This window comes from Saimiri boliviensis, chromosome 15, assembly GCF_048565385.1.
Source record: "Saimiri boliviensis isolate mSaiBol1 chromosome 15, mSaiBol1.pri, whole genome shotgun sequence".
Lineage (NCBI taxonomy): Eukaryota > Metazoa > Chordata > Mammalia > Primates > Cebidae > Saimiri > Saimiri boliviensis.
The window spans coordinates 32,966,112-32,992,012 of NC_133463.1; the positions used below are offsets into that span (position 1 = coordinate 32,966,112).

General features: G+C 42.8%; 1 pseudogene; it reads left to right on the forward strand.

Annotated features, from left to right (window-relative positions):
* The first annotated feature begins 17,160 nt into the window (after window positions 1-17,160).
* On the forward strand, window positions 17,161-20,992 carry LOC101039971 (proteasome subunit alpha type-2-like; annotated as a pseudogene).
* Window positions 20,993-25,901: the final 4,909 nt, after the last annotated feature.

The window sequence follows — 25,901 nt, forward strand, 5'->3', positions numbered from 1 at the left end:
AAACATAAAGTTATCCACAAAAACTTAGGCGATGACACCAAATGAGAAATAAGAATATTCTCAACCTGGCCAACATGGTGAAACCCCATCTCTGCCAAAAAATCAAAAAGTAGCTGGGTATGGTGGTGCGCGCCTGTAGTCCCAGCTACTCAGGAGGCGGAGGCACGAGAATCACTTGAACCCAGTGGGAGGCAGAGGCTGCAGTGCGCTGAGATGGCGCCACAGCACTCCAGCCTGGGCAACAGTGAGACTCCATCTCAGAAAAAAAAGAAAAAGAATATTTATAAATTTGCTCAAGTATTACAAAAAGCTACCTTGATTTATTTTCTCCATATAATCCCTTCTTGGAATTGTATGCTATATATTATAGTACACGTTATATAGTATATCTATCTTACACCTATAAATACTGTCTACTGTATACACTCACACCTACATATTACTTTACAGAATTGTATTCCCAAAGCTATGTTTGACCTTCTGTTATAGGTGACTTAAGAAAACTTCTGAGTAGTTCTGACCATATGTGACTCTTGCCTATGGACTGACTAAAGAATCTAATCTCCATTAAGATGTGATTCCACTCCAAAGAAGCTGAAAGGTGATCTGATTAACAAGACTGGTAGAGAGATGAGCCTTAAAACCACAGCGAAGGAGGAAGATTGAAAGTAGATCAATTTGTTGGCTGGGAAGGAGGAAAGTAAACAAGTTCTCAGCTGATAGCCTCAATATTCTCAGGATGAGACAAGCCATCTGTTGAGAACAGGTGGGCAATGGGAGAGGAAGACTTTCAAGATGCTTGGGAATGTGATGCAGCTTTGGAGTCGCTGAATAGGGAATGGGTTTGGGAACTGACCAGAAACCCATTGTAAATTGTAAATTGATAAGCAAAAGCACATGCCTAAGCATTGTACATGATTCAGCTCCAAACTGGCATCCCCTTCCTTTCCCCCTATTTCCGCCCCTGCCAGGGAACCTAGGAGATCGGAAGGGAAAAGATCAAGCTGTTTTCTATTAAGCCTCATCCACTCAGAGTAAACATGGTCCAATCAGTAAACCAGGTAACATGTAGCAAGTTGTGCGATTTGGTTATATTTGTCTAGGAACTGAAGTTTTAGTCATTTGTTTCAAACTTATTTTAGAATTAAACTCATTCTTTTTACAATGTAGACACTTAATACATGTGGAATGATTAGCCAGACACAAGCAACTGCGGATTTTATAGTTGTCCAAGTTCTGCGAAGCCATTGTTTAGAAAAAAATTTGTCACAAAATGAGTCCTTTAAAAGGCAACGAATTCACCCATACCCCACCTGGGAAGACCTCTGGAATTTGAGGTCCCTGTCGTTGCTGTTTCTTCTCTCTTCTGAGGTCAAACCTTCCTCTTTCTTTCTTTTTTTTTTTTTTTTTGAGACGGAGTTTCGCTCTTGTTACCCAGGCTGGAGTGCAATGGCGCGATCTCGGCTCACCGCAACCTCCGCCTCCTGGGTTCAGGCAATTCTCCTGCCTCAGCCTCCGGAGTAGCTGGGATTACAGGCACGCGCCACCATGCCTAGCTAATTTTTTGCACCTTTAGTAGAGACGGGGTTTCACCATGTTGACCAGGATGGTCTCGATTTCTTGACCTCGTGATCCACCCGCCTCGGCCTCCCAAAGTGCTGCGATTACAGGCTTGAGCCACCGCGCCCGGCAACCTTCCTCTTTCTTAAACGATACTTCCCTTTGAAGTCAAACAGAACTGAGGAAAGGAGGCTTGAGAGAAATGGGCTGAGTGTGAACATTACAACCTCACGTAACAGACATTTTTATCTCACAATTTAAACCAAATACTGTTTTCCCCTTAGTGGCTATATTTGTTTTTGAGAACACAGTATTTGAAAACTGCATGCCGTGCTGAATTGCTCTCCACTATCCAGTATGCCCTGGGACGTTGTGATATCGTCAGAGTGGTTGGCTATGTTTGCGTTTGATGGACACGCTGCTAATGAAGCAGTGCAGTGTCTTTTGTGGATAGGCAGTGGGAAGCACTCTTTGTGTCCTTCTGGGTTTTAACAACAATCAGGTTTTTTAAAGGCAGGAGGCAGAATCTGACAGAGACCTTCTAGCACTGGTCACCTCTTCTCATGAACATGGAGTTCAGGGTCTTAATATTTAAAGGGAGAGTGAGCTCAGTTTGCCATGAAAGGAAGGAAACCATTTCTTTCTGCAGAAGGTGAATTTCTCCAGTACCTAAAGAAATTTAGTTGAGCCAAGACATGGAAGACTTCCTCTTCGGGACAGAGGCAAATGTGACCCTGCATGGAGAACAGACTGGGTTTAGAACAAAGTTAGCAGACTCAGAGAACTTGGTTTGAACTCCCTCCGAAAGTGACCAAATAGGAACTTTGTACCCACCTTGTGTGACAGTAAGCAGTTTTCATCTTACTTACTTTGCCTGCCATTGTGAGAGGGCTGTTGATACAACAAAGAAAAGGGTGGCAGTTTTGCCTCCAGGCTACAAATGCAGAGCCAGGTCATCTTTATTGTGTTCCACTCTGTGCCAGACAGAAACCAACATATAAAGAAAGGATGTCCCATGTTCAAAGTAGGTGACCTCAGCCGCGCACAGTGGCTCATGCCTGAAATCCCAGCACTTTGGGAGGCCAAGGCAGGTAGATCACTTGAGGTCAGGGGTTTGAGACCAGCCTGGCCAACATCATGAAACCCAGTCTCTACTAAGAATACAAAATCAGGCTGTGCACAGTGGCTCCCAGCACTTCGGTAGGCTGAGGCGGGCAGATCACCTGAGATTAGGAGTTTAAGACCAGCCTGGCTAACATGGTGAAACCCCGCCTCTACTAAAAATACAAAAATTAGCCGGGTGCAGTGGCTCATGCCTGTTATCCCAGCACTTTGGGAGGCTGAGGCGGGCAGATCACAAGCTCAGGAGACCATCCTGGCTAACATGGTGAAATACCATCTCTACTAAAAATACAAAAAAATTAGCTGAGCATGGTGGCGCATGCCTGTAATCCTAGCTACTCAGGAGGCTGAGGCAGGAGAATCACTTGAACCCGGGAGGTGGAGGTTGCAGTGAGCCTAGACAGCACCACTATATTCCAGACTGGGTGACAGAGCAAGACTCCATCTCAAAAAGAAAAAAAAAAAAAAAAAAAAAAAATATATATATATATATATATATATATATATATATGTATGTGTGTGTGTGTGTATATATATATATATATATATATATATATACACACACACACACACACATACACACGCAAACAAACCAGGCTCACACCTGTAATCCCAGCTACCAGGGAGGCAGAGGCAGAAGAATCACTGGAACCTGGGAGATGGAGGTTGCAGTGAGCCTAGACGGCACCACTACATTCCAGCCTGGGCAACAGAGCGAGACTCCATCTCAAAAAGAAGAATACAATAATTAGCTGGGTGTGGTGGCACATGCCTGTAATTCCAGCTACTCTGGAAGCTAAGGCAGGAGAATTGCTTGAACCTGGGAGGTGGAAGTTGCAATGAGCCAGGGTCACACCACTGCACACCAGCCTGGGAGACAGAGGGAGATTCCATCTCAAGAAACAAAACAAAACAAAGTCAGTGGCCTCAAAAGAAGCCAAGCCCTGGGACAGCCACAACAAAGTCAGGAAGCAGCTGTCCCTGTACCCCCATGAAGGTCTGTGTGTTGCTGCCAGTAGACCAGGTTGGGGAGCTGGACATGGAAGATGAGGGGCCAGCCTCTTTCTCAAAAAGGGATGCATTACCAATAAAGGTGATAGAGAAAACCATAATGCAGTAATGATCAAACTCACATGCAGAGGAGGAACAGAACAAGGGGGTGTTGGTGAGGAAAACATAGCCACTGTCCATAGAAAGAAGATAACTTGTGCCAGGAGTGGTGGCTCACGCCTGTAGCCCAGCAGTTTGGGAGGCCAAGGCAGGGGGATCACTAGGTCGGGGGATCACTAGGTCAGGACATCAGACCATCCTGGCCAATATAGTGAAAACTGTCTCTACTAAAAATACAAAAAAATTAGCTGGGCGTGGTGGCACAAGCCTGTAGTCCCAGCTACTCACGAGGCTGAGGCAGGAGAATCACTTGAACCCAGGAGGCGGAGTTTGCAGTGAGCCAAGATCATGCCACTGCACTACAGCCTGGGTGACAATGCAAGACTCTGTGTCAAAAAAAAAAAAAGAAAAAGAAAAAAGAAAAAAAAAGAAAGAAAGAAAGAAAGAAAGAAATGAAGGCATGCCTGGGTGCAGTGGCTCACACCTGTAATCCCAGCACTTTGGGAGGCCGAGGTGGGTGGATCATGAGATCAGGAGATTGAGCCCACCCTGGCCAACATGGTGAAACCCCATCTCAAAATTTAAAATAAAATTAAAAAAAAGATAACTTGCTAGGACAATAGCACACTTTTACAAGATCTTGGCTCCCATGCCTGGCTAATTTTTATATTTTTAGTACAGACAGGGTTTCACTATGTTGGCCAGGCTGGTCTTGAACTCCCGACCTCAGCTGATTCACCCACCTGGGCCTCCCAAAGTACTGGGATTGCCATCATGAGCCACCACATCTGGCCAAGGCAGAGGATTTAAATATTAACCACGAATTACGACTTAGAGTCTTTCAAATTTTTAGAGCTCTAAGTAAGACTGAAATCGCCGTTTGAGCCGTGCGTCTTCTGATATGAGCCATTCTGAGACTGGACCTTGCAGGCTGTGACTCCACAGGTGCTGTCCGAACAAGATAATGAGGCTCTTAAATTAAGAAAAATGAAATATTCCTCTTTGACTATTTCAAGTACTTTCTTTGCCACTCCAGGCCAATCATGTGCCAACTTCTTCATAATCTACATATTATGACAGCATAATACATCCTACTTATCACCCATTTAAAATTAAGCATTTGTATGCAAAGCAGTCTTCCAAGAATCTAGTAATAAGGAATATAAAGCTCTACCATAAGGGCTTAATTCCAAAAGAGTTTTAAAGTGGCCATCAAAAGAGAGATACAGATTGCATAGCAAATAAACCAAATGTGCATGTGTACCCCATATCTTAAAAATGCTGTAGTTAGGCCGGGTGCGGTGGCTCACGCTTGTAATCCCAAAACTTTGGGAGGCTGAGGTGGGTAGATCATTTGAGGTCAGGAGTATTGAGACCAGCATGGCCAACATGGTGAAAACCTGTATCCACCAAAATACAAAAATTAGCCGGGCATAATGGTAGGCACCTGCAGTCCTAGCCACTCGGGAGGCTGAGGCAGGAGAATCACTTGAACCCGGGAGGTGGAGGTTGCAGCCGAGACTGCATCACTGCACTCCAGCCTGGGTGACAAAATGAGACTCTTTCAAAAATGAAACAAACAAACAAACAAACAAACAAATGGGGGTGCTGGCAAGGTGTCTAAATAGGAACAACTCCTGTCTGCAGCTCCCAGTGAGACCAACGCAGAAGGTGGGTGGTTTCTGCATTTCCAACTGAGGTACCTGCTTCATCTCACTGGGAGTGGTGTAGCCCACAGAGGATGAGCAGAAGCAGAGTGGGGGTTGCCTCACCCAGGAAGTGCAAGGGATTGGGAAACTCCCTCCCTTAGCCAAGGAAAGCCATGAGGGACTGCCACGAGGGACAGTGCTATCCGCCCAGATGCTACACTTTTCCTGTGGTCTTCACAATCCACAGACCAGGAGACTCCCTCATGTGCCTACACCACCAGGGCCCTGGGTTTTAAGCACAAAACTGGGTGGCCATTTGGGCAGACACTGAGCTAGCAGCAGGAGTTTTTTTCACACCTCAGTGGCACCTAGAAACCCAGTAAGACAGAACCGTTCACTCCCCTGGAAAAGGGGCTGAAGCCAGGAAGCCAAGTGGTCTTGCTCAGGGATTCCCACCCCCACAGAGCCCAACAAGCTAAGATCCACTGGCTTGAAATTCTTGCAGTAGGCACAGCAGTCTGAAGTCCATCTGGGACACTAGAGCTTGGTGGGGGAGGGGCATCCTCCATTACTGAGGCTTGAATAGGCAGTTTTCCCCTCAGAGTGTAAAAACAAAGCTGCCAGGAAGTTCTAGCTGGGTAGAACCCACTGTAGTGCAGCAAAGCCACGGTAGCCAGACTGCCTCTCTAGATTTCTCCTCCCTAGGTAAGGCATCTATGAAAGAAAGGCAGCAGCCCCAGTCAGGGACCTATAGATAAAACTCCCATCTCCCTGGGACAGAGCACCTGGGAGAAGGGGCGGCTGCAGGCACAGCTTCAGCAGACCTAAACGTTCCTGCCTGCCAGCTCTGAAGAGAGCAGCTGATCTCCCAGCACAGCACTCGAGCTCTGCTAAGGAACAGACTGCCTTCTCAAGTGGATCACTGACCCCCATGCCTCCTGGCTGGGAGACAACTCCCATCAGGGGTCAACAGACACCTCATACAGGACAGCTCCTGCTGGCATCTGGTGGGTGTCCCTCTGGGACAAAGCTTCTAGAGGAAGGAGCAGGCAGCAATCTGCTGGTGATACCCAGGCAAACAGGGTCTGGAGTGGACCTCCAGCAAACTCCAGCAGACCCGCAGAAGGCAGGCCTGATTGTTAGAAGGAAAACTAACAAAGAGAAGGCAATAACATCAACATCAACAAAAAGGATGCCCATGTAAAAACCCAATCTGAAGGTCATCAGTATCAAAGATCAAAGGTAGATAAATCCATGAAGATAAGGAAAAACCAGTGCAAAAATGCTGAAAATTCCAAACACCAGAATGCCTCTTCTCCTCCAAAGGACCACAGCTCCTCGCCAGCAGGGGAACAAAACTGGACGAAAAATGAGTTTGATGACCTGACAGAAGTAGGCTTCAGAAGGTGGGTAATAACAAACTCCTCTGACCTAAAGAAGCAAGTGCTAACCCAATGCAAGGTAACTAAGAATCTTGATAAAAGGTTAGAAGGAACTGCTAATTACAATTAGTTTAAAGAAGAACATAAATGACCTAATGGAGCTGAAAAAACACAGCATGAGAACTTTGTGAAGCACAAGTATCAATAGCCAAATTGACTAAATGGAAGAAAGGATATCAGAGATTGAGATCAACTTAATGAAATAAAGTGTGAAACAAGATTAGAGAAAAAAGAATGAAAAGGAATGAACAAAACCTCCAAGAAATATGGGACTATGTGAAAACACCAAACCTACATTTGATTGGTGTACCTGAAAGTGACGGGGAGAATGGAACCAAGTTGGAAAACACACTTCAGGATATTATCCAAGAGAACTTCCCCAACCTAGCAAGACAAGCCAACATTGAAATTCAGGCAATACAGAAAACACCACTAAGATACTCCTCAAGAGGAGCAACCCCAAGACACATAATCATCAGATTCACCAAGGCTGAAATGAAGGAAAAAATGTTAAGAGCAGCCAGAGAGAAAGGTCAGGTTACAGATAAAGGAAAGCCCATCAGACTAATAGCAGATCTTTCTGCAGAAACCCTACAGGCCAGAAGAGAGTGGGAGCCAATATTCAACATTCTTAAAGAAAAGAATTTTCAACCCTGAATTTCATATCCAGCAAAACTAAGCTTTATAAGCAAAGGAGAAATAAAATACTTTTCAGACAAGCAAATGCTGAGGGATTTTGTCACCACCAGGCCTGCCTTACAAGAGCTCCTGAAGAAAGCAATAAACACAGAAAGGAAAAACCGGTACCAGCCACTGCAAAAACATACCAAAATGTAAAAACCACTGACACTATGAAGAAACTGTATCAACTAATGTGCAAAATAATCAGCTGGCATCATAATGACAGGATCAAATTCACACAAAACAATAATAACCTTAAATGTAAATGGGCTAAATGCCCGAATCAAAAGATACAAACTGGAAAATTGGATAAAGAGTCAAGATCCATCTGTGTGCTATAGTCAGGATACCCATCTCATGTGGAAAAACTCACATAGCCTCAAAATAAAGGGATAGAGGAATATTTACCAAGTGGAAAGCAAAAAAAGTAAGGGTTGCAATGCTAGTCTCTGATAAAACAGACTTTAAACCAAAGCAAAGATCAAAAAAGACAAGGGCATTACATAATGGTAAAGGGATCAATTCAACAAGAAGAGCTAACTATCCTAGATATATATGCACCCAGTACAGGAGCACCCAGATTCATAAAACAAGTTCTTAGAGACCTACAAAGAGACTTAGACTCCCACAAAATAACAGTGGGAGACTTTAACACCCCACTGTCAATATTAGACAGATCAATGAGACAGAAAATTAACAAGGATATTCAGGACTTGAACTCAGCTCTGGACCAAACAGACCTAACAGACATCTATAGAACCTCCTCCCCAAATCAACAGAATGTACATTCTTCTTAGTACCATATGCCGCTTATTCTAAAATTGACCACATAATTGGAAGTAAAACAGTCCTAAGCAAATGCAAAAGAACAGAAATCATAACAAACAGTCTGTCAGACCACAGTGCAATCAAATTAGAACTCAGCATGAAGAAACTCACTCAGCTAGGCTCAGTGGCTCAAGCCTGTAATCCCAGCACTTTTGGAGGCCAAGGTGGGCAGATCACCTAAGGCCAGGAGTTGAAGACCAGCCTGGCCAACATGGTGAAATCCTGTCTCTATTAAAAATACAAAAATTAGTTGGGTGTGTGATGGCGGGCACCTGCAATCCCAGCTACTTGAGAGGCTGAGGCAGGAGAATCACTTGAATCTGGGAAGCCGAGGTTGCAATGAGCTGAGATCATGCCACTGCACTCTAGCCTTGTGACAGAGCAAGAGTAGTTCTTAAAAAAAAAAGAAGAAGAAACTTATTCAAGGCCAGGTGTGGTTGTTCATGTTTGTCATCCCAGAACCTTGGGAGGCCGAGGTGGGCAAATCACAAGGTCAGGAGTTCAAGACCAGCCTGGCCAACACAGTGAAACCCCGTCTCTACTAAAAATACAAAAATTAGCTGGGCATGGAGATGGGTGTCTGTAATCCCAAGTACTCAGGAGGCTGTGACAAGAGAATTCCTTTAACCCAGGAGGTGGAGGTTGCAGTGAGCTGAGATCATGCCACTGTGCTCCAGCCTGGGCGACAGAACTAGACTCTGTCTCAAAAAGAAAAAAAAAAAAAAAAAAAAAAAAGAAACTCACTCAAAACCACACAACTACATGGAAACTGAACAACCTGCTCCTGAATGACTACTGGGTAAATAACAAAATTAAGGCAGAAATAAAGAAGTTCTTTGAAACCAATGAGAACAAAGAGACAATGTGCCAGAATCTCTGGGACAGGCTGAAGCAGTGTTAAGGGAGAAATTTACAGAACTAAATGCCCACATGAGAAAGCGGGAAAGGGTCAGGGGAGGTGGCTCACGCTCGTAATCCCAGCAGTATGGGAGGCTGAGGCGGGTGGATCACGAGGTCTAGAGATCGAGACCATCCTGGCCAACACGGTGAAACCCCATCTCTACTAAAATACAAAAAAAAAAAAAAATTAGCTCAGTGCGATGGTGCACACCTGTAGTCCCAGGTATGCGGGAGGCTGAGGCAGGAGAATTGCTTGAACCTGGGAGACGGAGGTTGCCGTGAGCCAAGATCACACCATTGCACTCTAGCCTGGTGCCTGGTGACAGAGTAAGACTCTGTCTCAATCAATCAATCAATCAATCAATCAATAAAAATAAAATCAAAAGAGAAAGTGGGAAAGATCTAAAATTGACACCATAACATCAAAATTAAAAGAACTAGAGAAGCAAGAGCAAACAAACTCAAAAGCTAGCAGAAGATAAGAAATAACTAAGATCAGAGCAGAAATGAAGGAAATAGAGACATGAAAAACGCTTCAAAAAAAATCAATGAATACAGGAGCTGCTTTTTACAATAATAATACATAGACTGCTAGCCAGACTTATAAGAAGAAAAGAGAGAATAATCAAATAGACACAATACAAAATAAGAAAGGGGATTTTCATCACTGATCCCACAGAAATACAAACTACCATCAGAGAATACTATAAACACCTCTATGCAAATAAACTAGAAAATCTAGAAGAATAAATAAATTCCTGGACACATACACCCTCCCAAAACTAAACCAGGAAGAAGTCAAATCCTTGAATAGACCAATAACAAGTTCTGAAATTGAGGCCGTAATTAATAGTCTACCAACCAAAAAAAGCCCAGGACCAGATGGACTCACAGCCAAATTCTACCAGAGGTACAAAGGGGAGCTGGTACCATTCCTTCTGAAACTATTTCAAACAGTAGAAAAAGAGGGACTCCTCCCTAACTCATTTTATGAGGCCAGCATCATCCAGCAAAACCGGGCAGACACACAAAAAAAGAAAAATTCAGGCCAATATCCCCCAAAAACATCAATGTGAAAATCCTCAATAAAATACTGGCAAACTGAATCCAGCAGCACATCAAAAAGCTTATCCACCATGATCAAGTAGGCTTCATCCCTGGGATGCACAACTGGTTCTACATATGCAAATCAAAAAATAGGCAAGGCCCAGTGGCTCACACCTGTAACCCACACTTTGGGAGGCCAAAGTGGTCAGATCACCTGAGGTCTAGAGTTCAATATCAGCCTGAAAAACATGGAGAAACCCCACCTCTACTAAAAATACAAAACTAGCTGGGCATGGTGGTGCATGCTGTAATCCTAGCTACTTGGGAGGCTCAGGCAGGAGTATCGCTTGAACCCAGGAGGCAGAGGTTGCAGTGAGCCAAGATCGTGCCATTGCACTCCAGCCTGGGCAACAAAAGCAATACTCCATCTCAAAAAAAAAAAAAAAAAAAAAAAAATGCTAACCAATCAATGTAATCCATCAGAACCAATGACAAAAACCACAAGATTATCTCAATAGTTGTAAAAAAGCCTTCAATAAAATTCAACACCCCTTCATGATAAAAACACTCAATAAACTAGGTATTAATAGAACATATCTCAAAATAATAAGAGCTATTTATGATAAACCCACAGGCAATATCATACTGAATGGACCCACAGGCAGTATCATACTGAATGGGCAAAAGCTGGAAGTATTCCTTTTGAAAACTGGCACAAGACAAGGATAACTTCTCTCACCACTCCTATTCAATATAGTATTGGAAGTTCCGGCCAGGGCAATCAGGCAAGAGAATTAAATAAAGGGTATTCAAATAGGAAGAAAGGAAGTCAAATTGTCTCTGTTTGCAGATGACCTAACTGTATATTTAGAAAACCCCATCATCTCAGCCCCAAAATTCCTTAAACTGATAAGCAACTTCAGCAAAGTCAGGATACAAAATCAATGTGCAAAAATCACAAGCATTCCTATACACCAGCAATAGACAAACAGAGAATCAAATCATGAGTCAACTCCCATTCACAATTGCTACAAAGAAAATAAAACACCTAGGAATACAACTTACAAGGGATGTGAAGGACCTCTTCAAGGAGAACTACAAAACACTACTCAAGGAAATAAGAGAGGATACAAACAAATGGAAAAACATTCCATGCTCATGGATAGGAAGAATCAATGTTGTGAAAATGGCCATACAGCCATTTTCTATAAGTGATTTACAGATTCAGTGCTATTTTCATCAAGCTACCATTGACCTTCTTCACAGCATTAGAAACTAGAAATAACTACTTTAAATTTCATATGGAAACAGAAAAAAGCCCATATAGCCAAAGCAATCCTAAGAAAAAAAGAATAAAGCTGGAGGCATCGCACTACCTAACTTCGAACTATACTACAAGGCTACAGTAACCAAAACAGCATGGTACTGGTACCAAAACAGATATATACACCAATGGAACAGAATAGAGGCCTCAGAAATAACATCACACATCTACAACCATCTGATCTTTGACAAACCTGAGAAAAGTAAGCAATGGGGAAAGGATTCCCTACTTAATAAATGCTGTTGGGAAAACTGTCTAGCCATGTGCAGAAAACTGAAAGTGGACCCCTCCCTTACACCTTATAGAAAAATTAACTCAAGATGGATTAAATACTTACACATAAGACCTAAAACCATAAAAACCCTACAAGAAAACCTAGGCAATGCCATTCAGGACATAGGCATGGGCAAGGACTTCATGACTGAAACACCAAAAGCAATGGCAACAAAAGCCAAAACTGACAAAAGGGATCTAATTAAACTAAAGAGCTTCTGCACAGCAAAAGAAACTATCATCAGAGTGAACAGGCAACATACAGAATGAGAGAAAACTTTTTGCAATCTATCCATCTGACAAAGGGCGAATATCCAGAATCTACAAAGAACTTAAATTTACAAGAAAAAAAAAATCCCATCAAAAAGTGGGCCAAGGATATGAGCAGACACTTCTCAAAAGAAGACATTTATGCAGCCAACAAACATATGAAAAAAAGTTCATCATCACTGGTCATTAGAAAAGGGCAAATCAAAACCACAATGAGATGCCATCTCATGCCAGTTAGAATGGCGATCATTAAAAAGTCAGGAAATAACGGATGCTGGAGAGGATGTGGAGAAATATAAATGCTTTTACACTGTTGGTGGGAGTGCAAATTAGTTTAACCACTGTGGAAGATGGTGTGGCGATTCTTAGAGGATCTAGAACCAGAAATACCATTTGACCCAGCAATCTCATTACTGGGTATATACCCAAAGGATTATAAATCACTCTGCTATAAAGATATATGTACACGTATGTTTATTGCAGCACCATTCACAAAAGCAAAGACTTAGAACCAACCCAACGCCCATCAATGATAGACTGGATTAAAAAAAAAAGTGTGGCATACATACACCATGGAATACTATGCAGCCATAAAAAAGGATGAATTAATGTCCTTTGAGGGACATGCATGAAGCTGGAAACCATCATTCTCAGCAAACTAACACAGGAACAGAAAACCAAACACCACATGTTCTCACTCATAACTGGGAGTTGAACAGTGAGAATACATGGACACAGGGAGGGAAACATCACATACCAGGGCATGCTGGGAGGTGGGGGGCTAGGGAAGGGATAGCATTGGGAGAAATACCTAATGCAGATGATGTGTTGATGGGTGCAGCAAACCACCATGGCACATGTATACCTATGTGAGAAACCTGCACATTCTGCAGATGTATCCCAGAAATTATTATAATTTTTTAAATGCTGCAGTTGATATGCAGACATTAATGTCATCAAATTCAATATGTAAAAAGTATCAAACAATAATACAGGATCGTGTAACTTCTGCAGGAAGATATTCTAATGTAACATAGAATTGCCTGAAAAAAAAAGCTTCATGGGATAGATGAGTCTTTAAGTGTGTCAAGAGGGGAGTACAAGGAAACTAATTAATGCTGCTCCTGTCATATCAGCAGCATTGAGAGAAAGACATAATTCAAAAGAAATCATTGGCAAGGCTCAGTGGTTCATGCCTGTAATCCCAGTTCTTTGGGAGGCTGAGGCAGAAAGATCACTTGAGAACAGGAGTTCAAGACCAGTCTGGGCAACACAGGGAGAGCCTGCCTCTACCAAAAAATATTTTAATTAGCCAGTCATGGTGGTGTGTGCCTGTAGATCCAGCTACCCAGGAGGCTGAGGCAGGAGGATTGTTTGAACCTGGAGTTGAGCTGCAGTGAGCTGTGATCATGCCACCGCACTCCAGCCTGGGTGACCAAGAAAGACTCTGTCAATATCTGATAAATACAAGTCCCTTATCAAATATATGATTTATAAATATCAATTCTGTGGATGTCAAATTAGAAATATTTTATCCAATCTAATGATGTCCATTGAAGCCCAAAATTTTATCCAATCTAAGGATGTCCACTGAAGCTCAAAATTTTAATATTCATGAAGTTTATCATTTACTTTGTCACTTGTACTTATGGCATCAAACCTAGGAAGGCTTAGCATAACGCAAGGTCACAAAGATTTACTCCAATATTTTCTCCTAAAAATTGCATAGTTTTATCTTTCACATTTAGCTCCATGATCCATACTGAGTCCATTTCTGTGTATGAAGTAAGGAAGGCTCCAACTTCATTGTATTGCATGGGGCTTTACAGTTGTACCAGCATGGTTTGTTGAAAAGATTGCCTTTCCCCCCACTGAACTGTCTTGGCATCCTTGCTAAAAATCAACTGACTACAAATATAAGAGTTTATTTCTGCACTCTCATTTAAATTCCATTGCTGTATATGTCTAGCCATATGCAAGTATCACACAGTCTTGATTACTAGAGCTTTGTATTAAGTTTTGAAATAGGGATGTGAGGCCTCCAGATGTGTTATTCTCTTGCCAGGTTGTTTCTCAAGAGTAATGTTTTTACATCAAATTTTAGAACTTTTAAGCCATAAGTTTTTAAATGTGCTTTTTCTGCTACTTTCTCTCTCTCTCCTCTTATTCTGGTACTCCAATTATGCATATGTTGGTGCATTTAATGATGTCCAACATTTCTCTCATAATCTGTTCATTATTTTCATTTTTTTCCCTCTCCATTCTTCAGGCTGCCTTATCTCTATTGATCTATCTTCAAGTTTGCTGATTCTTTATTTTGCCAGTTCAAATCTACTCTTGAGGCCCTGTAATAAATTTTTCACCTTGGTGTTTTACATTGCAACTCTAGAATTTTCATTTGCTTCATTATTTACATACAAACATACATATGTACATATACATATATGTACATATATAAATTTATGTAAATACATAATCTATATTACATATAGACATCTTTGCATATGCTGTGCATATATAAATTTATGTATTTAAATAAATATATGTATGTGTAAATATATATACACATATGCATATAAAGAACCAAATTAAAATTCTAGAGTTAAAATGTTGAACAATCAAATTATTGGTTGACATATATATCTTTTTTTTTTTTTTTTTTTTTTTTTTTTTTTGAGAGGGAGTTTCGCTCTGTCATCAGGCTGGAGTAGAGGGGCATGATCTCAACTCACTGCAACCTCCACCTCCCTGGCTCAAGTGATTCTTCTGCCTCAGCCTGCTGAGTAGCTGGGACTACAAGCATCCGCCACCACACTCAGCTAACTTTTGTATTTTTAGTAGAGACGGGGTTTCACCATGTTGGCCAGGACTGTCTGGATCTCTTGACCTCATAATCCACCCACCTCAAGCTTCCAAAGTGCTGGGATTACAGGTATGAGCCACCGCATCCAGCCAATATATATATCTTTATTGATAGTCTTTATTTGGGGAGATTGTCATCATATTATTCTTCTTTAAGCATAGTTTCCTTTGGTTCTTTGAACATATTTATAATAACTAGTTTGAAGTCTTTATTAAGTCTGACAGATGGGCCTTCTCACACGCGGTTTGGGTAGCCTTTCTTTCCCCTGTGTGTGTGAGTCACACTTTCCTGATTCTTTGCATATCTTGCAATTTTTTTTGTTGAAAACTAGATACTTTAATAATATATTTTAAGAATGGTATATACTGATTCTTCCCTACCAATCTATAGAGCTACTTCTCGTTTGCTTATTTTTTAGTGACATGGCAGGGCTATTTCAGGGAAGTCTATTTTCTCCACGGTGAAGCCTCTGAAGTTGATCTTCAGAGGACATGGTCTTGGATATTTGTAGTCACCCAGAAGTGACAGTGATTTTAGCAGGGGTTTGTCTTTCCCTGCTCTCTCTATTGTCTGCCTCTGTTGGTATCACCTCCAGCTGTTAGGCTCCACTAATTGCATGTTGATTGCTCCATTGTTTTTAATAATGTCCTGCAGCATAAATTACTCTACAGTTGGATCCAATCAATCAAATCTGGGCCCCTTTGCAGGAGTGGTTTCTGAAGCTAGTCTTTGAGGTTTTTCCAACCCCAGGAAGGAGCTTCTTAGCTCTCTCCTCCATTCCCCACTTGTCTCTTTGTTACCAAAAATCAGCTGACCTGTGTTAGCACATAGCCAACCTGGGGCTACAAGCTTCCTCTTAATTGCTTACCACCTTCACTTCCACTGTTTTCCAGAGAGCCCTCAGGCATGAACTTCCTCACACCTTGCTTCAGATAAGGTCAATTTATTTAGAGAGAGCTCAGAGCTTGCACTTTCTCTCTCTTTTTTTTTTTTTTTTTTTTTTTTTTTTGAGGTGGGGTCTCACTTTGTAACCCAGGATGGGGTGCAGTGGCACGATTTCAGCTCACTGCAGCCTTGACGTCCTAGGCTCAAGCAATCCTCCCACCTCAGCCCCTCAGGTAGCTGGGACTACAGGCTAACCACCACACCTAGCTAAATTTTCTTTTTATTTTTTGTAGACAGGGTTTCACCATGTTGCCCAGGCTGGGCTTGACCTCCTGAGCTCAAGCGATCTGCCTGCTTCAGCCTCCCAAAATGCCAGGAGTGCTGGCATAAGCCATTGTGCACAAACGGAGCTCTCTCTTTTTATGGCCTGCTCTCCCAGGCAAAGCCTCTGTACCACTGCTCCAGAGCTGGGGGTTGGGACAGTGGCACACTTCTTTCAAAGTGACACCCCTGTTTTATGAGCAGCATGCTGGGCAGGAGCAGTAGCGCCTAGTCTTCTCGGCCTGCCTCTTCCAGTGACCAGCATCTGCCCTAAAAGCAAGCCAGCGCAAAAGCAATTGGGGCCTGGTGTTTTCAACCTGTCATGTCTGGGGTAGCAGTAGAGAGCTGAGTGAGGACAGGAGTCCTCAGCTCTTTGGCTGTGTACTCACTGGGAATTTAGCCTCTGCCACATGGAGAGGGGAATGAGAGAAATGCTGGCAGCCAGAACTCTGGGAGAGAGACTGGGAGCTAGGGTGTCAGGAGCTGACTCTATATTCTTGGCCACACAACCTGGAGTGGATCTTCCATCACATGGAGTTTGAGGGTAGCAGGAGGCAGGGAGGAGAACGTAACTCAAGAATAACAGACTCTCACTGTCCAAAATTTAGATTTTCTTGAATAAATATTTATTCATTTGTTGTATGTCCTCTGGACAATCTCCAGTGACTCTAAGTGTTGGTTTTTTATTTTCCTAATAATTTTCGCCAATTATTGTTGTTTCATTGGGAAGCAGGTCCGAGAAACTTCTCACACTGCCATTTTGGAATTGGATTTCCAGTACTTGTGTTTGGTATCTTGCACAGAGGCACAGAGGGGAACACAGTTCAAGTCAGGTTGGGAGCCAGAGAAAAAAGTGACGGATGTGCTCTGGCTCTCCTGGTAAAGATGGCAGAGCACAGGTACAGCGTCTCACTGACCACATTCAGCCCATCTGGTAAACTTGTCCAGATTGAATATGCTTTAGCTGCTGTAGTGGGAGGGGCCCCTTCGGTGGGAATTAAAAGCTGCAAATCATGTGTCACTAGCCCTGAGAAGAAAGAGAAGTCCATTCTGGATGATGAGCAAAGTGCGCACAAAGTAGAACCCACTACCAAGCACAGCGGTTTGGTGTACAGCGGCATGGGTCCAGATGTGAGTGCCTGAGCAGAGAGCTCAAACACTAGCTCAGCAATACTATTATAATATCTGCGTACCACTGATAACACAGGAAGCAGCCAAATGCCTAGGCAGACAGGGGCGGGTCCCAATGAAACCCCACCTTCAAGCCAAAAACAGCCTGAAGGCTGGCAGACCAGACTGCTGGTCCCAAATGAAACCCACAACTCATACTGAAAACTTCTGTTCTTGTTTGCCTGCCCTTTCACGATTGATTATTTATAAACAATGCCTTTTAGCCAGTCGAATGTTGCCTTTTCCAATATTAGCTGTGGTCTGCCCCGCCCCTATTCTGAACCCATAAAAAGCCTTGAACGTGGCTCTGCGGGGAGGAGAGAACCACCTGACTGCAGGGCTGGGGGACCACACACCGCGTCTCCTCTACACTGAGAGCTGTTCTGTTACTCAGTTATATTATTCTCCCCACTCCTCGGGCACAGAACAAGAGCTCAGGAACTGCCCAACACGGGTACAGGCTATAACACAGGTAAGCTGGGGCATGCCAGCATGACCAAGCAAAGCCCGAGTGGGGCATCGCCAGCCGGGGTTCCCTGGCTTGTAAAGTGACTGAAAAGAAAAATCCTACACCATTCTGGGGAATGGCCCAGGATACCTGAAGCATGAGTAAATGTGGACATAGACTCTTCACTTTTTTCCAAGGCTTCTTGTCCTCAGACTCTTTTCTGAAGGCAGATGAAGCACCGAACCTCTGGTGAGCCAATTAACAGCAATAGCACAGCTAAGAGGACAGGATGCTGGAGATGACCCCATCACCACCCCCACCTCCTTCATCTCGGGTTGGGAATGTCAGCCTCATTCCAATCTAGCCTTTCCTATGGCATTTTCCTTCTTTTTCGGGGCTGTCATGGCACTTATCTCCCTTACAGTGTTAAGAGTGTTGTTGCAAACTACAGGGATATCACTGAGTGGAAAGAGTATTTGGCCCAGCCATCAGATATGCAATTTGGAACAATGCAGTTTCTTCCTTTCTTTCTTTCTTTTTTTTTTTTTTTTTTTTTTTTTTTTTTTTTTTTTTTTTTGAGACGGAGTCTTGCTCTGTTGCCCAGGCTGGAGTGCAGTGAGTGTGCAATCTCAGCTTGCTGCAACTTCTGCCTACTGGGTTCAAGTGATTCTCCTGCCTCAGCCTCCCAAGAAGCTGGAACTACAGGAACGTGCCACCGTGCCCAGCTAATTTTCATATTTTTTATAAAGACAGGGTTTCACTATGTTGGCCAGGATGGTCTCCATCTCTTGACCTCTTGACCCACCTGGCTTGGCCTCCCAAAGTGCTGGGATTACAGGCATGAGCCACCGAGCAGGCCTCTGTCTATTCTTAGAGGCAAAGAGGAAGCAGAGATTAAGAGTTTCTCTCCCTTTTGGAGAAACCCAATTGCACAGAGCAAGAGGTTTTTCCCCAAGCACCTTCCCCACCCTGCACTTAAACTGTTTTATTGTTTTTTCCACCATGTCAGGAGTTAACACAGTCCTGCAAATATAGGGAGCCTTCCTATGCTAGAGGATTTTTTTTTTCCTTTTGAAAGGCATCTTACTAGGCCAGGACCCCAGTTCTCCCTTTTGCTCCCTTGTTTGAGGAGGACCCAGTTCCACACTTTACCTTAGCACTGTGCGTACGAGTGAAGGAACAGCCCTGCTGGCTGCTATCTGGCTAGCGCCGCCTAGGACTTAACTTTACGGGTCCATGAACCCTCCTAAGGCACCTTCTTGCCCCAAACTCAATTCTGAGCCTCAGGTTCAAGTCCTAAAAAGAAAAACTAGTTCTGAGGGATCCAAAGGCAGGCAATAACAGAAGTCAAGGGGCACAGTGCAGGTGAGCATGACTAATTCCTGCTGGTTAGCTCCCCCTACACATTTCATGGAAAGCAGTCATGGTAGCATTTATGGAATAGATGAGGTTACCAAGAGGAGGGAGGACAGGACAGCATGTAGGTGAATGCAGATAATTCCTACCCTCTAGGCCTCCCTGTTAACATGGCTGAAAGCCACATTGGCACCCATGAGTGGCACCCTGCTGAGGCTGTTGGAACTGGGGATACAAACCCCAGTAAAACCCCAACTTCAAGCCAAAAACAGCCTGAAGGCTGAAAGACCAGACTGCTGGTCCTGATTAAACCTGAGACTGAGTGAGAACTTCTGTTCCTGTTTGCCCGATTCTTTCTGAATAATGCCTTTTAACCAATTCAATGTTGCCCCATTCCTATTCTGAGCCCATAAAAAGCCCTGGAGCCAGCCACCCGAATGCAGGGTGTGGGACCGCCCCCACCAACGTCCCCTCTCCACTGAGAGCTGTTCCATCACCCTTCAATGTCCAGCATATCCTCATTCTTCTTGGGTGCAGTACAAGAGCTTGAGAACTGCTGAACACAGGTACAAGCTATAACACAGGCAAGCTGGGGTATGCCCATGTGGCCGAGTGAGGCCTGGGAGGGGTGTCACCAGCTTGGGATCCCCTGGCTTGCAAAGTGACCAAGAAGAAAAATCCTACATCACCAAGAACCCATTCCCATAGCTCAGAAACTAGAGAGTAGTTTCTGTAACCCAAGAATACCCTCAGTCAAGTGGTGTTTGTCCATTTAAAGTTTAGTTATCTGTTGTTAGAATGAGGGATGACCATGTTTATTTCATTCAGATCCATCTAGAGCTTACTTTGCCTGGAAAGCCACAGCAAAGAACTATGTGGATGGGGAAACACTGAGAAAAGATACAATGAAGATCTGCTACTTGATGCCATTCATACAGCTGTAAACCAGAAACAAAATTGTAAGGCCCCACAACCATCTGAATGGACTTCTTCCTCTGTCAGGGCACACCTAACCTGAAAGACTGGCCAATGCTATGATGGCAAGTGGGGGACGGACAGGCATCATTATACCTCTCTGGCATTAACACGGACACAGACCTTAAGTCTGATAAAAAGCATTTAAAATCTGTTCTTTCTGAAGCCTACTACCCGAAGGCTTCATTTGCATGATAAAACTTAGGTCTCCACAACCCTTTGTACAACCCAGACACTTCCTTTGTGTTGATCCCAGGTCTTTAGATAAACTCAACCAAATGCCAACCAGAAACTTTTATATCTACCTATAACTGGAAGCCATCCTCCCAACCTTCAAGTTATCCTGCCTTTCTGGACCAAACCAACGTATTTCTTAAATGTATTTGATTGAAGTCTCATGTCTCCCTAAAATGTGTAAAACCAAGCTGCACCTTGAGCATGCTAGGCACGTTCTCAGGACCTCCTAGGGCTATGTCATGGGTCATGGTCACTCATACTTGGCTCACAGTAAATCTCTTCAAATATTTTACTATTTTACGGTTTGATTCTTTTTGTCAACACAGCCACCTTAACCCTCAAGGAAAGCTTTGAAGGGCAAATGACAGAGGATAACGTAGAAGTTGGAATCTGCAGTGAAGTTAATTTGGGAGGCTTACTCCAACTAAAGTTAAGGATTACTTGGCTGCCATAGCATAATAATGAAATGACTGAAGAATCTGGAATTTCAGACAATCTATCCACTTAAACATGTTTAAAATATGTTTTGTTTTGCAGAGTTTTCCAAAACTTATTTCTACAAGGTTTAAATGGACTCATGTTTTTAAAATGACACTTGTAAATCATAATAAACTATCAACCCCTCTCCAAAAAAAACAAAGTGAGAACTTGGCAGCCAAAATGAATCTGCTGGTCATGGTTACTTACCTCTGGGGGACTTTGTGGTTCAGCTCACTCTGGAGTTAGAGCACTTCTTGGCTGAACTGGCAGTGGCAAAGCTGTGAGCAGTGATGCATGACTGCCTAGCCCCATTGGGAGGCATGTGATGGCACACCCAGCTTATTCTACTGGACCAGAGACAAAAAAATGCAGTGGGCTAGTGAGACAGCAAAAGTGGGGTGGGAGGGAGCTGGGAGAGAATCTTGGCAGGGGAGGAAGCTGAGATGAACTAGGAAGGGTCAGGGGCTGGGTCTCAAGCTGGCAGTTTTTGTTTGCAAAGTATTAATCTGCCTACTTAAAGACTGTAAAGCAGAAGTGTCTCAGTCATATTCTGTAAACTTCGACTAAAAAATGGAAATTCTGCTCCTAAGAAAAAGGTAGAGTGAAAATTATAAAAAACAATTAAAATCCAGTCACTAAAATTATAACTTTTTAAATATTAAAACTAATTCAGTCAAAAAGAAACCCAACAACTAAATGTTAACTTGGGTTATTAACATAAAAACACAGAAAAATAAGATATGGCTGGGTATGGTTGCTCACACCTATAATCCCAACACTTTGGGAGGCCGAGGTGGGCATATCATGAGGTCAGGAGTTCAAGACCAGCATGGCCAACATGGTGAAACCCCATCTGTATTTTGTAAAAATACAAAAAATTAGCCGGGCATGGTGGTATGTGCCTGTAATCTTAGCTACTTGGGAGGCTGAGGCAGGAGAACTGCCTGAAGCTGGCAGGTGGAGGTTGCAGAGAGCTGAGATCGCACCACTGCACTACAGCCTGGGTGACAGAGCGGGACTCCGTCTCAAAAAAATAATAATAGTAAGATATTGGTTAAATTGTATTTTGGCATGTACAAAAAATAAATTACTATGTGATTGTTTTTAAAAGATATTTGTTATGTATTAGTAAGTGGAAAACAGGTTATATATCAATATACATGATACTGATTTTATTTTAAATGTATATATGCATAGCAAAAAATATGGAAGGATAATAGTAAAAAGAGCTTCTACAGCATTTGTCTGTTGCCAAACCCTTCATTTATACATTATTCCATCTAATCCTCACAAAAAGCCCATGGAGAAATTACCATTGTTAGCCCCATTTTATAGATGAGGAAACTGAGGCAACAAAAGGTTAAAACCATTTCTAGGAAGTGGTCAACTTGAGACACAAATACAGGTCAGCTTGTGGGTAAGCCACAGTTAACTCCACTATCCTACACCATCTCCCAATATGCTTGAAGTTGTAAACAATTGTTATCGGATAGCAAGATAATTATTGACTCTGATTATCTATTAATTATATTTGCTTACATGTATTTTCTGATTTTCTACAATCAACACTATGGTCTAAATGATAGAAATAAAGCCTAAAATTTTGTTTTTAAATAGGCTGAGAATAATCAATCACATTGCACCTGGAAATTAAAATAACGTTCATGCCCAAATCTAGACTTTACTTTTGGCAATCAAAAAGATGAATTCTTATGACTATCTTTTTAACATAAAAATCTCCATTGCTGGGGCCGGGCGCGGTGGCTCAAGCCTGTAATCCCAGCACTTTGGGAGGCCGAGACGGGTGGATCACGAGGTCAAGAGATCGAGACCATCCTGGTCAACATGGTGAAACCCCGTCTCTACTAAAAATACAAAAAATTAGCTGGGCATGGTGGCGCGTGCCTGTAATCCCAGCTACTCAGGAGGCTGAGGAAGGAGAATTGCCTGAACCCAGGAGGCGGAGGTTGCAGTGAGCCGAGATCGCGCCCTTGCACTCCAGCCTGGGTAACAAGAGCGAAACTCTGTCTCAAAAAAAAAAAAAAAAAAAAAAAAAAAAATCTCCATTGCTGGAAATGTTTACAATTTAAACTTACTTCAGTTTAAAGTAGGAGAAGAGACTTTACTTCCAGGAGAAGTAAAGTCATTATTTACTTCTCCTGGAAAAGAATAACAACTAATACTAAAACTATTTTAAAAAGTAGGTAATTACTGGATCATACCTTTAAGAAATTGTAGGAAGGGAATATCCATTAGGAAAAATGTTAATAAAACTGAAAAGCCTTTCAATTTTGTGGGCATGTTCTGCAGCCCAATTAGATCTCAGTGTATAGAGCACCTTGGACATATATAACTCCATCTTAGAAAGATGACTCAACTTTCTTTCTTTCTTTTTTTTTTTTTTTTTTTTTTTTTTGAGATGGAGTTTCGCTCTGTCATCCAGGCTGGAGTGCAATGGCGAAATCTCAGGTCACTGCAATCTCTGCCTTCCAGGTTCAAGTGCTTCTCCTGCATCAGGCTCCCGAGTAGCTGGTATTACACTCATTACAGGTGTGCACCACCAGGCCCGGCTTATTTTTGTATTTTTAGTAGAGACGAGGTTTTACCATGTTGGCCAGGCTGGTCTCAAACTCCTGACCTCAGGTGATTTGCCCGCCTTGGCCTCCGAAAGTGCTGGGATTACAGGTGTGAGCCACCGCACCTGGCCTCAATTTGCTATTTTATAGGGGAATTTGCCAACAAGGGTAAGATGTTTTGCTTAATAAGCAAAAAATAAAAACTTCATTCAACCAGATAAGGACATAACCAATCATATTCTTCCACTATCAGCCCTCACCAGAGGACTCTAGTCATAAAAAGATCAGGCCTTCAGCAGCTCCAAATGGCCATCTTAACTGACAGGATCTTGCTGTCACTCATGATAAGAACTTGGAATCCACCACTGAAGCCTCTGCCACATTAAAGACTCTTCCTTGAAAGTCCTACCAACTGCCCTACCGAGACCAGGAGATTCTCTACATCTTCCTAGCGCTCCCTGGACTGGTTAACCAGTCCTGTTCTTTTTCAGTCCTCGTTCTCCTATTTCTTTTCTCTTGATGTTAAAAATTACTTTGTGGAATGTTTAATCTATTACATTTATATATTGATTAAGTGTACTATTATGTACGTTTGACAATGTTGAGTGACTTGTGAAGTGGCTTGAGCCTTGCCCACAGCTCTGACTCATGAATGAACAAGCACTAAGGAGAATCACCTATTTAGGAACTCCATGCCGCTCGTGGCTTTTGTGATTGAAATAGCATCAATAAAATTCTTACACTGAGGGAAGACACTAATGTGCGTGAACCTGGTTGTCTTGACCTTGCACCACTCATGAAACTCAGGCACTGGGCTAAGTGCCAAGCAATAAAGAGGGGGAAAAAAATCTAGTGCCTGTGACCATAGGTGCTTCTAATCTGCGGCTATGATCGATGACTACAGAAAGCTGAATTAGTAGCTTCAACTCCATTCCCCATTAGCAGATATTTCCAGGACAGGAAGTCTAGAAAGCTTGTTAAATGAGTAATTAACACTAGATTTAAAAAGATTAAGATTCTTTCTCTTTCATGGAAAACTTTCTCTCAGTGGAGGCCTTTGAAATTGAATAGATGCCTGTATTTCTGGGATGCAGTTCATCCCACGCAACTTGTTACTTTTAGGTTGTATCTTCCCAGCACTGATTTTAATTTGCCTTTCAAAGAAAGTAAAAAAAAAAAAAAAAAAAAAAAAAACTCAAATGACTCAACTAATTGTCATACATATAATGTGATGAAACAAGTTAAATCGGGAGTGGTGACGATAGGTAACCTAGTAGCTGGGGAGATGAAGAAGGAAAAATGAGGAAGCTCGGAGTGCATTCCCATGCAGTAGAAACTACAGTGTGCTTTAGCTTCCCAAATTATCAGGGAGAAGGAACATATCCCTGTAACCAAGCAACAGATGACGCACTCACATCCCACCCCACTCCCGCCTACCCCACCCCATTTATAGGCACAGAACCCATAATGGGAAACATCAAAGGGGACATAAGGAGCCTTAAATGTTAAGGAGCCTGGGGAATAAAGGGAAAGGTTGACTTGCAGTGACTGACCGCTTTGTGGGAACCTGTGAGGTATTGCCTGGATCCGGCTGGAAATAACTGGAAGACACGAGTAGAAAGACAGCTAATTTGGCAGGGTGTGGTGGTTCATGCCTGTAATCCCAGCACTTTGGGAGGCCGAGGTGGGTGGATCACTTGAGGTCGAGAGTTAGAGACCAGCCTGACCAACATGGAGAAATCCCGTCTCTACTGAAAATAAAAAAAAAAAAAAATAGCCAAGCATGGTGACATATGCCTGTAATCCCAGCTATTTGGGAGGCTGAGGCAGGAGAAGCACTTGAACCCAGGAGGCAGAAGTTGCAGTGAGCCAAGATCCCGCCACTGCAATCCAGCCTGGGCAACAAGAGTGAAACTCCGTACCAAAAGAAAGAGAGAGAGAGAGAGAGAGAGAGAGAGAGCGAGCGAGCGAGCGCGCGCAAGCTAATTTGCAGCACTCAAGTTCAGATCATCACACTTCAGGTATAAAAATGACACAAGAGAAAATGTGCTCAACACCTTTGGTTGTCACAATGAAACACCATTTTATACCCACTAGCGTGGCTGAAATAATATGAAGACCACTCAGTGTTAGTGAGGATGTGACGCAATGGTCACTCTCATGTATTGCTGATGGTGTTGTAAAATGGCTCACACATTTGGGAGAACTGTCGTTTCTTTAAACGTCCACATACATCTACCCTATGACCCAGCAATTCCATTCTTAGGTATTTAGCCAAGAGAAATGAAAATATATGCCCACAAAATGACGTATGCAAGAATATTATAGCAGCCTTGTTCATAATAGCCGAAAACTGGGCAACCCAAATGTTATCCAGAAGTGAG